Below are 20,017 nucleotides of genomic sequence, written 5' to 3' on the forward strand. Positions count from 1 at the left end.
ATTGAGGCCAAAACCTTTTTTTTGTGGAAACTGTGTCAAAGCTTCAGGCCTTTGACTCTGCATTTCCCATGATAACTTCTGTGGTGCGATAGCAGGTCAGAGCCCAAAATAGCTTATGAGCATTGATACAATATGTTTTTGTGTGTCTGTTAGAACTGAAGTGATATAACTATTCTTGTATGTTGCTCCCCCCCTCGACCCTACATCCCCACGACCCTAACCCCTACATCCAATCGACCCTCACCCCTCATCCAACCTCTTCAACCTTTCGACCGTTCATCCCTTCGACCCTCATCCCCTCATCCCTACCCATCTACTCTCACTCCTCATTCCTACCCTTCGACCCTCACCCCTCATCCCTTCTTCCCTATCCCTCAACCCCTTTCCCTTCCACATAATAAATACTTAAACTCATATCTTAGTTGGCATGGTCTTTGTTAGTGAATACATTACAGTTTGCAACAAGCACCGAAAATTCAATTCTTTCTTTTTCATAATTACAAGTTTGACCAAAGAAGTAAAAACAAACACCAAGGTTTTCCCTTTTGGCAGAAAGAGCAGTTTAGCCCTTTACAGCCCGGATGGAAAGGGTAGAGCAGATTAATGAGGCACACCTGCGAGCTGTGGTAAGGGAACACCTGACAAAGGCAGCATAGAGGAAATTAGAGAGAATTGAAAGTGAGCAGGATGATAAAACACTAAATTTGTACCAGTTTAAGTTAGCCTGTTTGACCTCTTCAAAGAAAAATAGTGCATGAAAGAGAGTGGCAGCCACATTTCCCTGGATCTAAACAACCCTATAGGCTGAGGAAGTGAAGCCCGGAGAGTGTTTGAGAGGACATGTGGTTGTCTTCCTTATGATGCAATCGGAAGCTATACCCTGCCTGGACTGGATCCTGAAGTTAAGTGTTACATATTCCTGCTTGTAGCTCTCCAGGCTTCTCCTTCTCTCTCCCCAGCTATACATATATTTTTCTTTTTGTGTTTTCCTAAAAAAAACCCCGACAGGATTAGTTTTGTATTATTCTCCTGTCTGGCACCCAGCTTTTTAATTAGAGCTACCTATCTCAGCCCCTATGCTACACTATTTTAGCAGAGATGTATTTTAATCCCACTAGCCTACAACTATAACATTATGTGAGTGTGTATTTCCAGTTACTCAACCTCTTATTTATCCCTTCCTGTTACCTTTTGACTTTAAGAGATGTTTCTTCCCCTCAGTTGAGTAAAAGTGCCACTGGCTGCCAGGAATCAGTTGCTTACCTGGCAAAGAAGGTGCTCTATAAAAACGTCCATCTCAGCGTGTCTTTCAAGTTAGTAGATAAATGCAGATAAATCCTTTGTGTGTTTTGAATAATGTATGTGTGGATGTTTGTCTCACAAAATGATTTGATACACAGATGCACTTACTGTATGACCTCATCGTGTCAGTGTTGTGTGGGTGTATGTTAGTTGCTTTAATTGTTCACAACCCAGTTATAATATTTACCATTGTATTTAAGGTTTTATAGATTTGGAACATTCATATATCTATAAAGTTTAATAAAGGCCATTTTCGACAATGTTAATATTTAATATTTACAAAACCCCAGTTGAAATACTTCCATGTTGCCTTAGTTATGTTTTGTATCTTATTTTTTTTCTCCAAGGACATAGTGTGGAGGTTATCTGACCTCCACTATTTTTGGAGTTACGATGAACTGAGAAGGACAGTTTTCAGTCCTTGCTTTTGTAAGCATTCTCCACTCTCAATTACCTTCCACAACGGTGAAGACACAGTTCCACTTTTACCAAACAGTACAAAACATCTCTCCCTGAAGATTAATTATCTTCTGAAATTGGTTTCTCAGAAAACACAGAAAAATTGACCCTTTAAAGCAATTGCTGCTTTTGTAGTGGTTCAGTGCACCATCCATAATGAATTGTACTGTGAGGGACATGACAAATGGATTTTCCTGTGTCTTTTGTGGCAGTGTGTTAGATGTTAAAATACTTTACAATACAAGAGGGCCTGAATCAACACCAGAAAAGAAAGAAAGGGCAGTTCGGATCTGCATAACAAAGTGTTGGACCACACTGACTCACACACTGTTAAGGACGTGGGATGAGCTGAAACCGCACAAACCTGCAAAAAAGGCGAATGACGCAGTGTAATTATCCATTCATATTGGATGCTGAGAGGGAGTCTGAGGGTGGATATGCTTGCAATCACGTATCTGAGTGTTACGCTGACAGTTGTATAATGCTTTAAAGGGTAATCAATTCATCCTTGTATTGTTGCTTTGTTTTTGCAGAGACTTGAAATTTGCTTGAGATAATTCATCACAGGGAATACTAAGTCCTCTTTATTTTTGTGAGAGTAACATTATTGTCACGTGGTACACAGTTGTAGCCTTCCTCCTGAGTATGTTCAGTAATGTTTGAGTGCTGCATCCAAATTCTATATTGTCAGAAAATCCAAATCCATAAGAAAACCATTGATGTTTTAAGGAACGATATGAGTAATGAGTAATAATAAGAGGGACCATAGACACCCCTGCCATGGGCCAAGCTGAAAGTGGGATGAGTTGGGCGTGCAGGTGGTCGAGTGGTTAGAGCCCATGCCATATACGCAGCCGACCCCGGTTCAAATCCCGATCACAGGTCCTTTGCTGCATGTCACCCCCCCCCCCCCCTCTCTCTCTCCCATGTTTCAAGAAAATTGGGATGAGTTTTGTTGTTTATTTGCAGCACTGATGCTACCAGGGACAAGTAAAACAACTTAACCCATGAGATGAAATCAGGACTTTCCACTTCTTCAAAAAGGTATTTCCACTCCACCCTGTCCCTCAGCATCCAATGACATTACTACTTCCACAGTGCTGAAGATGGGCATGCTAAATATATTTAGAAGTCTTCTGGTGTTGTGGAAGGATTGCCTCCCCAACATAAAACCTGTCGGGTCTAATGAAATGATATGTAGTAAATCATGTTGGAGGCAGAGTGCTATAATCTTCGACAGGATCTTGTAGTCTACATTTAACAGTGGAATGGGTCTGTTGCTGCTCCACAAGATTGCAGCAGCAACAGACCCTTGTTGCCCTTTTTTTTTTTTTTTCAGAAGAAGAGTAATCGTATCTGTCAGTGTTAGAGGGAGACGGCCATTTGACACAGATTAGTTGTATCTCAGAGTTAAAGACAGCAGCAGAGCAAACTTCTACAGTGTATCTGTCCAGATCAGGTGATTTCCCACTTTATAAGTATTGTACCATTAATATCATTTGTTGATACTGGCCTGCACAGATCTCCAACAAGGTTACTATCAGTTCTAGGTAACTCAGTTTTATCTAAGATATTATCTATGCTGGTTTGGATGCGATCAATCAGAAATATATAACTAAGAGTGAAACTTGGCAAATGTTTCATTAATGATTTTGAGATCAGTAAGAATAACACCTGATTGGGATTTAATAGTAATAAGCCTGAGCCAGAAGCTTGCTGGCCTTGTTTCCTGATTCAAAATCACATTGTCTTGACTGAAGCAACTGTAGGTCTGTCTTATTCATAGTTTAAAAGTCAAACTCTGTTTGGAACTGTAGACAAGTCTTGTAGAGTGATGTGTCTGGGCAATTGGCAAAGCTACTTTACTATCAATCTCCTTAAGCTTCTGTGACAGTTCTAAATGTAAGGACCTATCTTTTCTCTTAGATGGGTTGTGTGAGATATTATATGACCTCTTAGATACGCTTTGAGTGTTTCTATCAAGATTCCTCTTGTGTCTGGCAAAGTTTATATAAGAGGTAGAGCATGATTATAGATTATGTGATCATCACATGAATGTACATTAGAAAGTTATCTGTTATCTAAGAGAAAAATGTCTATAAGAGAGTATGAGTGATGTAAATGTGAAAAAAAACCTAGAAAGATTTAATTTCTGGGAATTTCTGCCTCCATGAATCAGACATATTGTCTGGTAGAAGATCTGTCAAATCTAAATCTCGAAAAAAATAAAAATCTCCACCAATAATAATGCATTGATTCTCAATATTGGGTAAGAAATACAAAGTCTTGAAATGAAATTGATTGATTAGATGCTTGCCAAAACAACTTGGGTATTGCATAATTTGCCTGACGATAACAAACTGACCATCGGGGTCAGTTGAAATAGTTTCTGGCTCGAAAGAGATATTGCTAATTAAAATTTCAGTGCCTCTGGTTCTTCCATTGAACTTTCTAAACCAGCGTCTTTGGATGTGTACTGTCTTCTTATTACGGATATGTGTCTCCTGCATAAAGACTATATCTCCTCTCAGGTGTTGAAGGTGCAATATAATTTTATTTATCTTGGTAATCTGGTTTGACATTCCAACATTTAAACCAAATGTTGTCATATACACATGACAGTGCGATGAAGCAGACTGGGGAGGGAGAGAATGAAGAAAGAAAAAGGACATAGCCAACCTCCAACTCCCCAAAGCCCTGAGGCTGTCTGTGAACACAACAACAAATGTGTCCGTTGTACATAAGTGCCTTGCTGTATGTATTCTGTGGCCAAGAACTAACAGGCTTCTTTCATCTTCTGCCGCGATGAACATGCTAGGTACATCAGTTAAGGCTTGAGGTTTGGAATGAATGGCTGGTTCAACTCCTTGTACTCAACATGTACTCCACCACTTTGGGACAGCAATCTTCATGACTGTATTGTCTATGTACTTGAGCTTGCCTCACATCCTTTGGGCAACACAAATGATCAGGTTCTCTGTATAGAAATTGTGGAAGAACATAACTACAGCCCTGGGATTGTCTCCTGGATCTTGCTTGGGCCTGAGTGCATGATGAGCCCTATTGAGCTCCGGTGGGGAAGTGAACACATCTTTTCCCAGTATGTCAACCAGGATTTCTGAGAAGAACAATATCGGTCGGGTGCCCTCAACTGCTTCAGGTTCTCTTTCTTGGTCAGTAAGTTCCACCTAGAGCTTGGCGTTGTCGTTGGCTAAAGAGGTTTGTAGCTGGTTCATCCCCCATTCCAGGTCAGAGATGTACTGCTCATTGTCGGTAGCCATGTTCTGTATTCTGTTGAGCTTTGAATTGATTGCTGCAAGGTTATTTTCTAGGGCTGTGGTCAAAAAATCGATCCGCGATCCGATATCGATTCACGCTGAAAAAGCACGATATCGATCCAAAAATGTCTGGATCGATCTTTTCCAGGTGACTAAAGGCACTATTTTCTTTGACGCGCAAGGCGCACTATAAAAAGCGAGTGCCGGCTAAACGAAACCGAAACTTAAGATAGCGAGATGGCTGAAGCGGCACCACTAAAATCACCTTCTGGAATGAAGGCTGATGTTTGGCAACACTAGCCTGTCTATGCATACTGTATCTTTACCTATTAAATACATAAAAACATTAAAAGCGGAGAAAACGGTTCCCTTTCCCTCCGTCCAAAATGCTGCCATTACGATCAGCTGATAGTCAGCTAGTCAGCTGACGTGACCGACTTCTCTCTCTCTCTCCCTCTCTCTCTCTCTCTCTCTCTCTCTCTCTCTCACGCATGAGCATAAAAAGGTGATTGTATGGCTATATGGCTGCATTGGAGAATACTGCAGTACAGAAAAGTTGTTCCTGAATGTAGTCACCTGTGTCTCCTTCTGTGTGATGTTGTATAAAGAATAGACTTTATTTATTTTGTCAAAGACTGGGTACAGGGGGTTCTTGTAGTTTTCCAATATAGAGGGCCACTTAATTTTAATTTATTTATATTTTATTTGGTCATTGTTGTTTAGTTCTGGTCATTGTTTTAATGCCATGGATATGTTACTGAAATTTCAAATAATACTTGGATTTTTGTCTAAAATAAATACTTGATCAAGAATCAAGTATTTATTTTAGACAAAACTCTTCTCTCTCTGTGTCACTCTTACACGTACACAATCACAAACACATGGAGCTGTTTTGTCTATGGGACAGTATTTATTTGCATTATGTCTGTAAATAGATCGAATCGGATCGTGACCTTATGAATCGGAATCGGATCGATCCAGGAAATTCGGATCGATTCCCAGCCCTATTATTTTCATACCTGATGGTTAGTGAGTCTGGGCCAGTCAGCAGGTCCTCCCGCAATAACGCTAGAATATTAGCCAATGTAGCATCATCAATGCTAACAGCCAGTGCATCAGACTTCAGGTTTTCTTGAGGTTTAGCTGCTTCTAGATGCCTAGATGCTATCTTAGTGGGCACAGTTTATCCAGGCACCTATTTTTATGTTACTTTTAGGAGGTTTAATGGTATAATTGAGTAAATTAGACAATATAGGCAACATGGGACGGTAGCCTTGAAAATGACAACTACTCCATACTGTGCAATGAATCATACTGTTTTTGTTAGTTGCTGTTCTGCTTTCATTTTAACTTCAATGCTAAGTAGAAGTGGAACACGTTAGAATTAATTTTCTGTTAATTGTCATAATTGCACTCAACTACTGTGACGCATGGTGAATGATGAAAGATGTCTGACAGGTAGGTGTTACCAGTTAAGGCTTGGTGCACAGTATTAGTGAAGTTAAATATACCGTTATGGCTCGTAATTATTAAATATCACAATTTCTCTTTGCATTGCAGATTTGCATTTGTGTTTGCACGGTTATGTGCTAGGAATAGTTTTGGTTGAACTAGTCCTTGCACTAGGCTATTTTTCATAATTTTGGCGGATAAGTAAAATTTGTGAATTGTATTATTCAGTGTTGTTTCTGTATATTTCATTTGTTTCAGAACCACACATATACCCACCTTTCCTTCTTTAAATAGCAGTGCAAGTGGAAATAAGCAAGTCTGTGATTTAATTCCTCATCTAAGAAACAGTGACTGTGCCAGTTTTAATCAGACGGCATGTAGCAATCCAACCCTCTGCATCAGCATAAATAGTATCTTTGAGCTATTTTTCAACCTTATCAAAGTGATTTATTACACAACATTTAAAACCAATCATAAAAAAACAATCATCTTCCTTTTCCAGTGATGGGAGGAAACCTAGTTTACAAACTGATAACACTTTACATTTTTCATATATCCAGTGATGAATCCCCTGTAATGTATTTTCTTTTTTTTTCCCATAATGAATTTATAGTGTTTGGGAGAAATGTTTGAATGGTTTCATTTCATTAGCATCTGTTTTACAGATGAGTTTCTCCAAGGAAAAATAGATGGATGCCTGCAGAATAGATGAAAAATAGCACAGTGCTGCTTCACTCAAGGTGATCAAGGTTTCTTCAGATGCACACTAATGTATACCCTGCATCACATATGGCTGATGGCTGAATATATCACAGTTATTCATAGCATGTGTGTGTGTGTGTGTGTGTTGGTGTAAGTGTGCACATGTACCATATATGCATGCATGAGATATTGAAAGCTCATCACATTTCCTGGCATGGTGTAAATGTCACCTCTATAGCTTGCAATGATGAACACAATCATGTGGTTGGTTCATCGTCTGCAGTGTTCATTTCCATGGAGATGTTTGTCAAAGCACATAGACATTCACATAAAAGGAAAAAAAACCTAAACACACACACACACACACACACACACATAAACATTGCTCCCACAGCTATGTTGCTTTTTACAGTAGATGGCATCACTAAACACAAACCACACTTCATAAAGACTATCAGTATTATAAGGACAGCTTTTTGCATGGTGTGATGTAACTTGTGATATTTCTGTTAGGCTTCTACTTTTAATTTAAGTTTACTTGTCTTGGTAAATTGTCCATTAAAATTCCTGTGGATGGCACGTTTGGAAAGGTTGGATGAAACCACTTCCTACTAGAACAGAAAAGTGTTGATGAACGTCAAATTAACGATGCTTGTTATCTTATTTATTTCCATCATAAGCCCCAGTAGGCCCAATTCATGAGCAAGCATTGGAATCCATGTTGTGGTTTTATATAAGATGACCTATGACCAGGATCACTCTACAAGTAAGATTCAGATCTCATTAGTTATTCTGGTATTTTCTATGTGTTTCGTTTGTGAAATTAAATGTATGAATGTAGCAAAGCAGTCAAAGAAAACTCATATCTATAGTATCTCTTCAGTGGATGCTCCTCTCTCTCCATTTTATGCTTATGGCTGTTGATAGATGCATTACCAAACAGGCTCATACTCACTGCCCTTGACTCTTGCCCTTTGACTGCAGATGGAAGAAAAAAAGAAATTAAACTTTCTCAGCATCATTTTTTTTAAATTATTTTGTTGCCAGGCCATATTAAAAGACGATTAATGACACAGTCTCCTATAAAAGTCATTTCACCAATCCAATATGCATCTGTTTTAAGACAAAGATGAACATAATCAAATACATGGCCAAAAACTAATAGGCTAATCTTGTTTTTTTTTGTTGTTGGTGTTATTTAAGCTTTGGGTCAATCAAAGTCAAATCAATGATTTTAATTAATGTTGTTTTGCTGCAAAATGATACACAAACTATATAACCTACAAACTATTCAGTCGACTTCCAGGGCTTTTCGCAACCAAATATGATGAGTATTTTCCAGTTCTAGTTCAGTGAGCTACTTGGAGGCATGACAGTACCATGAACCACATCAGATTACTAATCATGTCAAAGTTAATGGGACTGTCCTGAATCAGAACCACTGTGTGACTTTTAAGTGCAAAAACAAACATGAGAATTAATCATATTTGTTTGAGATGTTGCCTTAACCTAGTCCTATGTTGGTAATTGTTTACATGAAAACACATTGAAATAACATGGCATCATAGTTGAGCAAAGTGTCTCAAAGTAATAAGAGAGGCTCCAATGGGAATCCTATCTCTAGTTCTAATTGTATAGGCGCCATGCTCTCCTCATTGCTGTGTGCAGACCATACTTTTTCATTTCTTTGCTGCCATAGGCTGCATCCTTTTCATTTTGGTTTGCAACCGTGTGCAAGGAGGTATATAAAATAGCTGCGGTGAAAGGCCTCAGAAAAGCACATTAGGTGAAAGTAATAATCGTGGTGGCTTAGCAGTACAAGGGAATTATTATCACAGTGTGAAATAGAGAAATAACCTTGTGAAAAGATACTGTGGCATTCATTATGATTCTAAAACATTTCTAAAGGTTCACCCACACTAGATACAGCCTGTTACTGCCAAGAACATGAGCCTTATATTGTATTGTACTATTTTAACAGTAAGATCTGTGCCACACTACGGCTTGAGCTGGACCTCCTTGCGGCCTGCTCCCTCATGCATCATGTCAAATCGCCACCGTAAACAACCTATTAAGTGGCCTATTCATCTGAGCCAATTCTGCTGGCTCACCCCTCCCCAATTACTTTGCCGGTGAATTGTCTATTCTGGATCACTTCACATTGCTTTACACTCAAATCAATAATTCTGCAGACCCAGGAAGCTCTTTCATGTGCTACTGTGCCACTTGCAGCAGCACCAGCACCTTTAAACATGTTACATAAGATAAGGGCTTTGCAGGGGTGTGTAGCTATGCATCTGCTATTACTAATGGGCAAGCAGAGGAATTCATATTACCCATTTTGTCTTTTTTTTTTTTTTTTTTTTTAGTTTTGTTGTTTCAAGGGAGCATGTAAAAAAATAGCAATTTATTGTAAAGATGTATTTTAATGTTTGCCAGACAGAACATAACATTGTCTGTAACTGTATGTATTCGAGTGTTCATAATAATGTGCGCTTTTCTTCGTGCACCCTCAGAGGCCGAAGAATGCTTCAGGACGTCAGTTCCATTTGCTTATGAAGTTGTACCAATGCATTTTCTGCAATTGAGCCGTCAGCAGCTGTCAGTCAGGGGAAATTAACGAGCCTGCTGATTGCACTGCTGGTAATTACAGAGTGCAGCTGGAGCAGTGCTGTGTCAAGCCTAGGAGATATTTAAAGCATACGTCTGTCCTTTCTCCCAACAGCCAGGTCAAGTATTGCTCTACAGAGGAGCAGCAGAAGGCTTCACTGACCACAGACAATATCTCAGCACCACAGGTGGCCAGTGGTTAGAGACACGGTGCCAAAGTCACAGGTTAATTTCCTTTCCTTCAGAGTGTCCTCCAAGACACTGAATGCTTGCCTGTTTGATCACTGCAAGTCGCTTTGGAATTCAGGAAGTTCAGAACATGTGCCCACCTTCAGTAGTAATCAGTCTTACCATGCCCAGACATGATTAGTGGTAAAACTGCTCTGTGCTGGCTGTGCCATTGTTTTTCTATGGGGAGATCGGTGGCACCAAAGCAGGCAGATACCCTACCCTTGGTGTGGTGCACCGCTCCCAAACGCCACAAAGGGCTGCACTCAAGTTAAAATTATTTCAACTTTGCATGCTCTGCACCCTACCTCGCTGTGATCGAAGAGCAAATTTCTTATCATCCCAAGGCAGATTTAGAGCTATATATGCAATCTTCCCAGTTAGTCAGGGAACATTATTTAAAGCTGCAAGGCTATATCATGGACTGAGTTAAGTTTAAGTGTTCTCACAGCAGTCAATAAAGCTGTGTGTAGTAAATGACCCCACCACTTTCCAACCACTGTAGCTTTTAACAGGGCTGTCTGGCAGAGAGAGGCAACAAGGGGACAATGTAACTGTCCAACAGCAGGTCCATTTATTAGTTAACACACACACATACACACATGACCTTTTACACAGTCTAGACCCACATTTTGTGCGTAATGGACCCTAAGACTGGGAACACTTAAGAGCGCTTGCATGTACATACAATATTAGCATGTGGCTCTCACTCCACCAGCCCAAGCCTTACAATGAAAAAAGAAAAATCACTGGCATCATTGCATTCATGTCAAACGTTGGTGTCAATGTTCACCAAAGTGATCACTATAAATATATGGACTTTTTACACCACGTTGACTCACAAGAACAATGTGGGTGTAGCTAAAAGAATTGCTGAAAAATATGTGGAATGCTTTTTGTTCATCTTGTGCTTCATGAGTGTATCTAGTGGGCATGTTGTGACCCAATCAGAGCCAATCACTCCAATTCAGTAACGGTGTATGCATAAGAGCTTAAGTCCCCTCTCCTTCCAGCAACCACACATACATAGATTTATTTTAGTGCTCAGAACTTTGTGCCTCAGGCAGCAGTACTCTCGAGTTTGTCCTTTTAAGAATGCGTTCAGATTTACCATCTCATTCAACTTAGCATCTGTTTTGTCGCTTTAGAAATTTATTTATTTATACATTTTCTATTCAGCACCAAAGGTGGTGTACAGAGCAACGCAATCATATCTCATACAAATGATTCAAACCAAAGAGAGAATGCAAATATGTCATCTATACACTTTAAATGGCAAGTACATTAATGAATGAAAAATGCAGCATTACGTCAGATATGAAATACTATAGCCAGACACTATTTTTTTTCCCTTTCCTGATTAAAATAGCAGTAACTGGTCTGAGAAGAACAGGTATGAAGTATGAAGGATGGATGTATTAATGGAGGTTTTTTTTTTTTTTTTCTTTTGGCCTTTTCACTGTGGTGACTCAGCTGTCCAAGTATTAGTCACAGCTCTCACAGCACTAGCCTTCAGACGCTCTGTGGTCAAGGCTTGGTAAACAACATTATAATGAAACAAACAGCATTTTGTAAAAAGGCTTCCTGTCTTCTGTTGGTGATTTTCTTTTTTTTAGAGTTTGTTAATTAATACTGGGAATTTGGGATTTTGGTTCATTATGAAGGACTGTTTGTACCCTTGATGAAAAATAGGGAGTTTAGACATACTGACTGTGTGTGTGTGTGTGTGTGTGTGTGTGTGTGTGTGTGTGTGTATAGTTTGTTTGCTTGCATGTATTCATTTAGCAAGAGAGTGCTGAAACCTGCCTTGTGTTGTTTTTGGGTGCAAATATGTGACAAAACAAAAAGTCAGCAAATGGCACACATTTCAGAATTCTACTTAGCCTTGAATTTCATTATACATAATACTACAAATGGCTGTGGTATTATAAAGGACTGCCAGTTCCTTCCTCGCTAATGAGTTCTTTAGGGAAAGAGAGGCTGAGAAACGGACAAGGAATAAATAATCAATAACACCTTGTTATTTTTCTACTGAAAATATAGTGAATTCAGTTGGAGGCGATGTACCCACTTTAGAGATTGTGTGAGCTGTCAGTATGATTCAGCAAATATAGTGCAGACCATTTGTTTTTAATCCATGTTAATTGAGTAGGGATGTTGCTGTCATCCAACCAGGATTCAAGATACCAAATAAACCAGTCTGTCAGCAATGTCATGGTATTGTTTTCTACAATACAGAAAATGGAACATAACAATCATTTACTTGATTTTATATCCTAATGGTGATTTTTAACCCTTAAACAGGCAGGAGTGGAAAATTAGATGTAAAAAATCCTTACTAGTTATGTCATTTGCACCTAAAGTAAGGAAGGAAGGAAGGAAAGGAGGGAAGAAGGAAGGAAAGGAGGAAGGAAGGGAAGCAAGGGAGGAAGACGGAAGGAAAGGAAGGAGGGAGGAAGGGAAGGAAGGGAGGAAGGGAAGGAAAGGAGGAAGAAGGAAGGAAAGGAAGGAGGGAGGAAGGAAGGAAAGGAGTGAGGAAGGGAAGGAAGGGAGGAAGAAGGAAGGAAAGGAAGGAGGAAGAGAGAAGGAAGGAAAGGAAGGAGGAAGAGAGAAGGAAGGAAAGGAAGGAGGAAGAGAGAAGGAAGGAAAGGAGGGAGGAAGGGAGAAGGAAGGAAAGGAGGGAGTAAGGTAGAAGGAAGGAGGGAGGGAGGAGGAAGGAAGAAAGAAAGGAAGGACAGATGAAGGAAGGAAGAAAGGACAGAAGGAGGGAACTTTTATCCTAACAGCTGAACTTAGATCTGAGAAAGGAAGGAAGGAAGGAAGGAAGGAAGGAAGGAAGGAAGGAAGGAAGGAAGGTAGGAAGGAAGGACAGAGGAAGGACCCGGGAGGACAACAGGAAGGTTAAAGAGTCTGTATCTCCTGGTGCACGTTGTCTGTTTAAGGGTTAAATAAAAGTCAAATAACAGACAAACATAAGATTTAAATTGGCTATTACATAGAAAACTGCTTGAAATAGCTTTTGAAAGCATCAACGATCATAACATCACAATATTTTTGTATTATTAGTAGGCATTTGGTTTTTAAAAAGAATGCTCTGTTTTGTTGTGGTGTGATATTGTGCGGCTTTTTCACTCTCCCAAGAACAGATATTTTCTGGGGGAAAAGTCACATTCTGGGAAAATCCAATTACATTTTTCTGAGAAAAGTCTACTTTAAAGGTGATGAACTTTGGCACAAGCAGCTAATAGCTTTTATCCACGAAAATTGGTATTGCTCAACTAACCCTAATGCATAATTTTATATAAATGTAAAAATTCTTTCCACCAGCAGAATTTTCAAGACTCATTTCACACTATAGTTAGAAACCAAGCATTAGTGCCTTTCTTGGGGGGGAAAAAGAACCACTGGCTCAGGGTCACTGCTTCAGTTTAGCTTGAACCTTTCATCCAGGGACAGAGTATTACATAATTCTTTCTCCATCCCCTGCCTCACATTGGACAGTCCACGGTCGCCCAGCTGTCTGTGTTTTTGTGCATGCTAGCGTGCATGTTTGGTACGTGTGGACATTTGTGTGTCCAAGAGGCTACATAAGGTTCCCTAAGACAGTGCCAAGAACACACAGAGAGAAGCAATATCAGGGATTTAATAACATAATCCCTACAAACTCATCATAACAGCAGGGGAGAGATGTCTTTGGAGTCTGATTTAAAAACAACATTAAACTGAAGCCAGGCTATTCTTTTCCCCCACTTTCTTCTGTTAATTAATTTTCCCCTGCCACCGTTCTGCCTTCATTTGTATGGTGTTGCCATCTCTGCCTGGAAGACACATTTACAATGCAAAGAAATAATGACGCTTACTTTCCTTTGTCTGCTTTGTTTAGAAGTGCTTTTTCTCCAATCTATAAAAACATGATTTTGCACGCAAGCCTTACATAGATTTTGTAGAGTCCTGGCATTGATTGGAGATACAATTTGCCAACCTCTGAAATCCTTCAGGCCAATTTCCATATACTTCTTACTCGAATAGCAGATAATGCAAACATGGCGTGCAGGGGTGGAATAATATAGTTTAACAACGGCGAGCAGGAGAGAACAGTTCAGTGGACAGAAATTGTATAGGACTGCAGAGCTGCATTGAAACAAATGTAATCATTTTTCTGAAAATTAGTTTTAGTTGACATAATACAGGAGTACTGAGATTTGAAATTACAAGGCTATGAAGAAAATTGAAAGGAAATGTAGTAAATACTGTTGAACTTCGGTCACATTCTTGTCACACATGTCATTATATAGCCTGAATGCCTGCAACCTTTTGGCTGCGTTCACACTGCAGGCCTTAATGTTCAATTCTGATTTTTTTGTTTGGCTGTTCATATTACACTTTTAAATGTGGCCTCCTGAAGTGACCCGCATGCTCTGTTGATCATTAATGACGTCACGCACAGAACGGTGTTTACGGAAGCGAACATGGCAACAGTAACAGCAGGTGAAGTTACTGGTAGTCTCATTTATGGTCTAATGTTAAAAACAATGTGTGGCGGCAGTTGGCAAATTTGTGAGCAGGTGATGTTAAAAAGGAGGAAGAGGAGAGAGAAAATTAATACTTTAATGATGTCTTTATGCAGAGTATTAGCTGTGGGTTGCTGTGTGTTGCTCCAGAATTAAAAATCCGATACGTATCCGATTCAGTACCGCATTTGAAAGTGGCCTGAATTGGATTTGGAAATGTCAGATTTGATGCGACTGTTCACATTGTCAGTTTGTCATGTAAAAATCACAAAGCCAGCATGCATTCACAGAGTGGCATTTTCCTCAAAAGAGTCATCCATTTTTACACAGAACAATAACACTGTCATGCATTTCATTCTTCTCACATGTCTGGGCATTGCTCACATGCCAGGCGAAATCAACACAGGGAACGTTCTTTGCCAACAGCTGTTGACCTGCCATCTGACCTGGGAGACTTGTGAGAACCCCTGGCTCTTAGCTGAGTCAGCACACACTCACACACACATGTGCCATCTACGGTTTGCACTTTTTATTGTGTGGGGAGAGACATCAGCCTGACTGAACGTTATTGAGACCCAGAGGACCACATGCAGTCAGGCATGCATGCGCGCGCGCACACACACACACACACACACACACACACACACACACACACACACACACACACACACACACACAGAGGTAGCAAACGGAGTAGGACGCAACCTTGAAAAAGCTCTGATCCCCAGGGTATTTCCCTGAATGGCCTGTTTGCAAGAGCAGAACAATTGCTCGTTCACTTCATCCTTTCATCTATCCCTCCATTCCTACATCTATCCAGGGAGAAGAAAGAGAGATTCATGAGCCATGAGTTCTGTGGACAGATATTTACTTGGGACAGACTGACATGTATGATGATGATAATGATGGACTCGGACTGTGTGTGTATCTTTGTCCTTATGGTCCTCATTCAGGAAGCCAAGAAAAAAACAATTGTCTAGCTGAGCTGAACTCCTTCATTGAACTAATTTCATTAAATTATGTAATTTGGCTTTTAAACACAAACATGAGGTTGTAACACACATGGGCAGATCGCACCACTTTCAAACAGGTGTCCTGACCACCAACCAAAATGAGTTTATAATCCCTAACTGGTTCCCTACCCATGATCACTTCCAGTTCACCATATGAAAGACCCCTACCCCGAACAGCAATTTTCCAATCATAGCATAGCAACCGTAACTAGGCACAGCAGGCTTAAGCCAAGCTTTCTCTACACTCCAACAGTGTGCATGGGGCTCTAATAAGAGCAATACTTGGCATTTTTAAGAGTTTGGAAGATGGTGTGTCTTTGTCTTTTGCATTTCCAAAACCCCAAAAGAGTCAATATTGGATTAAACGGTGTGTTTGTCTGCTCTATTGTAAGCTGCAAATGTTGGCATGTGCAGCTAATTAGACTGCTACCAGCAACCCAATTATTAAGTTCAAAAGTCAGTGCATCAATAACTACCTAGTTTGTCATGTTACAGATTCTGTTTTTTTTTTTTTTTTTTTTTTTTTTAAATCACAATTAGCACAACCACTGTGTTGTATATCCCCATTGTGGGATTTGTGCCATTTCCAGTACAAAACAATTTGCAGCTCCCCAGCTACTTGGACAGGAAACAGTCACAATTTAGAAAACGGGTTGAAGATTGTAGTTATTGTTCAGTGGCTGCAATATTATAATATCCACTAAATAAATCTTCATTCTGATATGGTATTGAAATTCTGAGAATGCCATCAAAGCAGCAATAAAGGTTTGAAACAACCTTCAATTTTATTCTAACATTGTCAGTTAATTATCTTTTAGAGAAACCAATGATTACCTCTGTGACCCAGATGCATGCCAACAGAGACACAAGCTGGGGTTACAACAATCCCAGCTACCCAGTAACATAACATTATTAACATAAAATTATAAACATAACTTATGTTTGCCATACACATTGACTAGTCCTAAGCATTTTCTCTTGTAACACTGAAACATAAAACATACACTTTGAAAACCAATCCTGTCATTAAAGTGGTCATCAAGTTCATATTTAAGACACCCCTCCAAGATTCTTGTTTTAAAACACATCAGATGGAAACACTAATAAGTCAGAGATAACTTATGTAACTCATGTTAACATCAGCTTAATTAGCTATAGCTAAAGCTGCTAGTGACATTTCCACTTGCAAAATTGATGGTGGCTGGCTTGAAATGGGAAGCCTGCTTTTGTGTAAGTGTCTGAAATCAAGGGCCACTTGTTTTAAAAATAACTCCATGTGAATTTAATGTGGTAAGTGAGCCACTGTTATCACTAAACTGCAATACTTTCCATGGTAGAATAAAGAGCGTTACAGGTGTAGCAACTAAGGGATGTAAGTGAATAGTCAGTTGCAGCCTTATGACAAGCACATTCGGTCTCAACAAATCAATCGATATGACTGTGAAAAACATTGACTCAAACTCAAGCACCTTAACTTTCTGGTTTATAAGACTTACTGATGATAAAACCTGGCAAGGGGAAAAACTGTGAGGAGGATTTATGGCGCCTCTGTTACCTTAGATGATGCTGAGGCCCACCAGCATTGATATCATCACTCCATTCACATTCCTAAGCTCCTTTTTGTAAAAGGTTCATTTCAAGAAGTCATGTAAGGTTATCTCAACTAAGGTACAATCCCAGCCATAATGAGGCTCAAGCACTGAGAAGAATAATAAGAGATGGGATGCTAAGCTGTGCCCTCAGTTTTTAGCAAATCAGCTCTTACTCCTACATTTGCCATGTTAAGTGATGTCTTGCTTAAGAAGCTTGTTTGACAATCCTCATATCATGCATTAGGACACTGGAGGGAGATAATAGTTTCTGATGTGAGATTTGACGAGCCCAGATCAAAGCACAATACATCATATCTTAGCTTATAACTTTAGTATTTCCTGTATGAGTGCACAGTTTTACCTTACCTCCGCTGTGTCATGTTGATTTAGAACATATTCGTGTTTCAGCAAAATGAATAGGCGTCTCTACAGCAGTGATGTGTTCTTTACTCTCCCTTTCTGTTGCAGGCTAGGTTCTGTCCTTGGCTCAACCTGCCCCCAAAACGAGTATACATTTGCATGCATTAGTGCTCTCCCGTGGCTTGCCTGCTACCCGCTGTGCCGTCGAGTCTGATTAATGATTTGAGTGTGCCACTTCTCTCAGCAGCCGAGCAGGCCGCCTGCCTGCGCTCACATCAAACATCCGAATGCAGGCAAAATTTAGAGTTTTATTTGCTGAAATAAAACAAAAGCATATGCTGGTATATATGCAAATACAAACATAATATGCGCAGTTACTATATAGTAGTAGTATGTTTGAATACATGCACATTCTGCTGTTTGGTATACAGGTACATATTGGACATATCACAGAATGCACATCTCATTCTTATGCATTCTCTATTTGTAATAAGAAACTAATGAATGAGCATTTTCTGTATAAATGAACTCACTCACATGCAGAGAGAGTTGCCTCAGGCCATCGCATTTTAAATACGATCACATAACTTTTTCAAAGACACTTTTGCTCAGTAGTTCCCATATTACCCAGGAGTTCACATCTAAAATGCAGCAATAAAAAGGCAGAAAACTTGAAAATTACCCTTGTATAACCAGAAGTTGAGAATAACAGAGACAGTTTTGTGAACCAGTACAAAAGTCACTTTATACACCATGTGCAATAATTGCACATGAATATGTACCAAAGATACTGCTAAAGTAGTATCACACACTCATATTAAGGGAAACTGCAACCTTAAAGGGGCTATGTTAGAATAGTTCTAAACATTCACAAATTAACTGAAATTAAAGAAATATTAGTTCTGATGTTATGTCATCTATATATTTTGTTTCAGACATATCTGTAATGGGTATGGAGGTGGTAGGACCCAAGTGCAGTACAACACCAGGGAACAGTTTGAAAACGATCTTTATTATACAGTCAGCAAGGTAACTTAACAGGTATTTGGCAGAATGCGTAGGGGGGTAGGCTGGGCTCAGGGTAGGCAGCAGGTACGGTAATGCCAGTAGCACTCACAGAGATGAGGAGTCTGACCAGGCAGGAGTCTCTCCTGACAAGACTGAAACCGGAGGACGCCACACAGCCACAGGCAGACAAGCACCAGGAAGTAAACAGGCGATACTCGTGGTCAGGGATAGAAGGCTGTTGCGTTTACCGGGGCAGAGACGAGGGAAAGTGCTCAGAGGCAAACCGAGTCGATACCAGGGAATCAGTCCATGAGAAAGTGCTGGAAGGTCTGGCATAGTAGTCGAAGACAATCTGGAAAGGAGTGAACGAACAACAGGAATCTATATACTGGCTTGATTACAGATGGGTTGCAGTTGATTGCCCTGGTGAACAGAGTTAACAGATGAGGTGGGTGTGGCTGACTGGCAGGAGTGGAGCAGAGGTGGGGTGAGTGGAAATAAACCAGGTACTAGAGAGCAGGACTGTGACAATATCTACAAAAGTTAGCATTCTAGCCAGCTACACCCGACCAGTTTTGTAATTCCACTTTATACCTCAAGAGACAATAGTGAGTCACTGTAGCATCCAGTCTACCCTCAGATTAGATTTTTCTTCTAGATTAGATTTTTTTTCAAGCAAACAATAGCATTCAATTGATATTGCTATAATACTTACTCAAAGTCCTCGTTAGGGTTAGGTAAAGGTAAAGATGCTCCTTGAAAGCCAAAAGTACTGAACACTTGGTATACAAAGTTGCCTCTACTTCGTCTTCATTATTTGTGCATGCTCACAAACAGGCATCCACTCCATAGTCTCTGTTGCTCAGGTTGTTCCATGGATTGTTTGCGGATTCGGGCTCAAACATTCAGGCTCGAGTATTTGAGAAGTTTCCATTTTGAGTAAAGATTGAGGGGAAATATGTAATCCTACCACTACTACTGTTTGTTTACATAGCCTCCTGAGCTGCTGGGAGTTGGCCGAGGTGCAGCTCCTGGAAGCTAGCCAATTAGGAGTAGGTTCGTTGTGGGGGTGTGTGTGTGTGTGTGGGGGGGGGGGGTTACAGAGACAGGTGCTTAAATGCCTTGTTTCAGACAGAGGTTGAACTGACTGTTTGCATAGGGAGCGAGTATTATATAAATAAGGTGTTTATTGAACTGTAAATGATGCAAAGATATTCTAGTAGAGCTCCAGAATATAACTATAGATGTGGAAATGTCCCTTTTTCAATGCACAGCAGGAGAACAGTTTTGGACATATTATATCCTGCAAAGAAGCCTGTAGCCTACATGTAGTTTTTACAAAAACACATTGAGCATTAAATCTGTTTGATTCAGGAGGCTTGGCATACAGAGCAGATGCAGCTGGAGAGTGAGGGGGTGGCAACTGTCCAACAGTGCATTGGACCAGTGTGCCATGACACAGCGTAACTGAGTAGAATGACATTTAAAGGACCATTTTAGCA

The sequence above is a fragment of the Scomber japonicus genome, chromosome 23 (genome assembly GCF_027409825.1).
Source record: "Scomber japonicus isolate fScoJap1 chromosome 23, fScoJap1.pri, whole genome shotgun sequence".
NCBI lineage: Eukaryota > Metazoa > Chordata > Actinopteri > Scombriformes > Scombridae > Scomber > Scomber japonicus.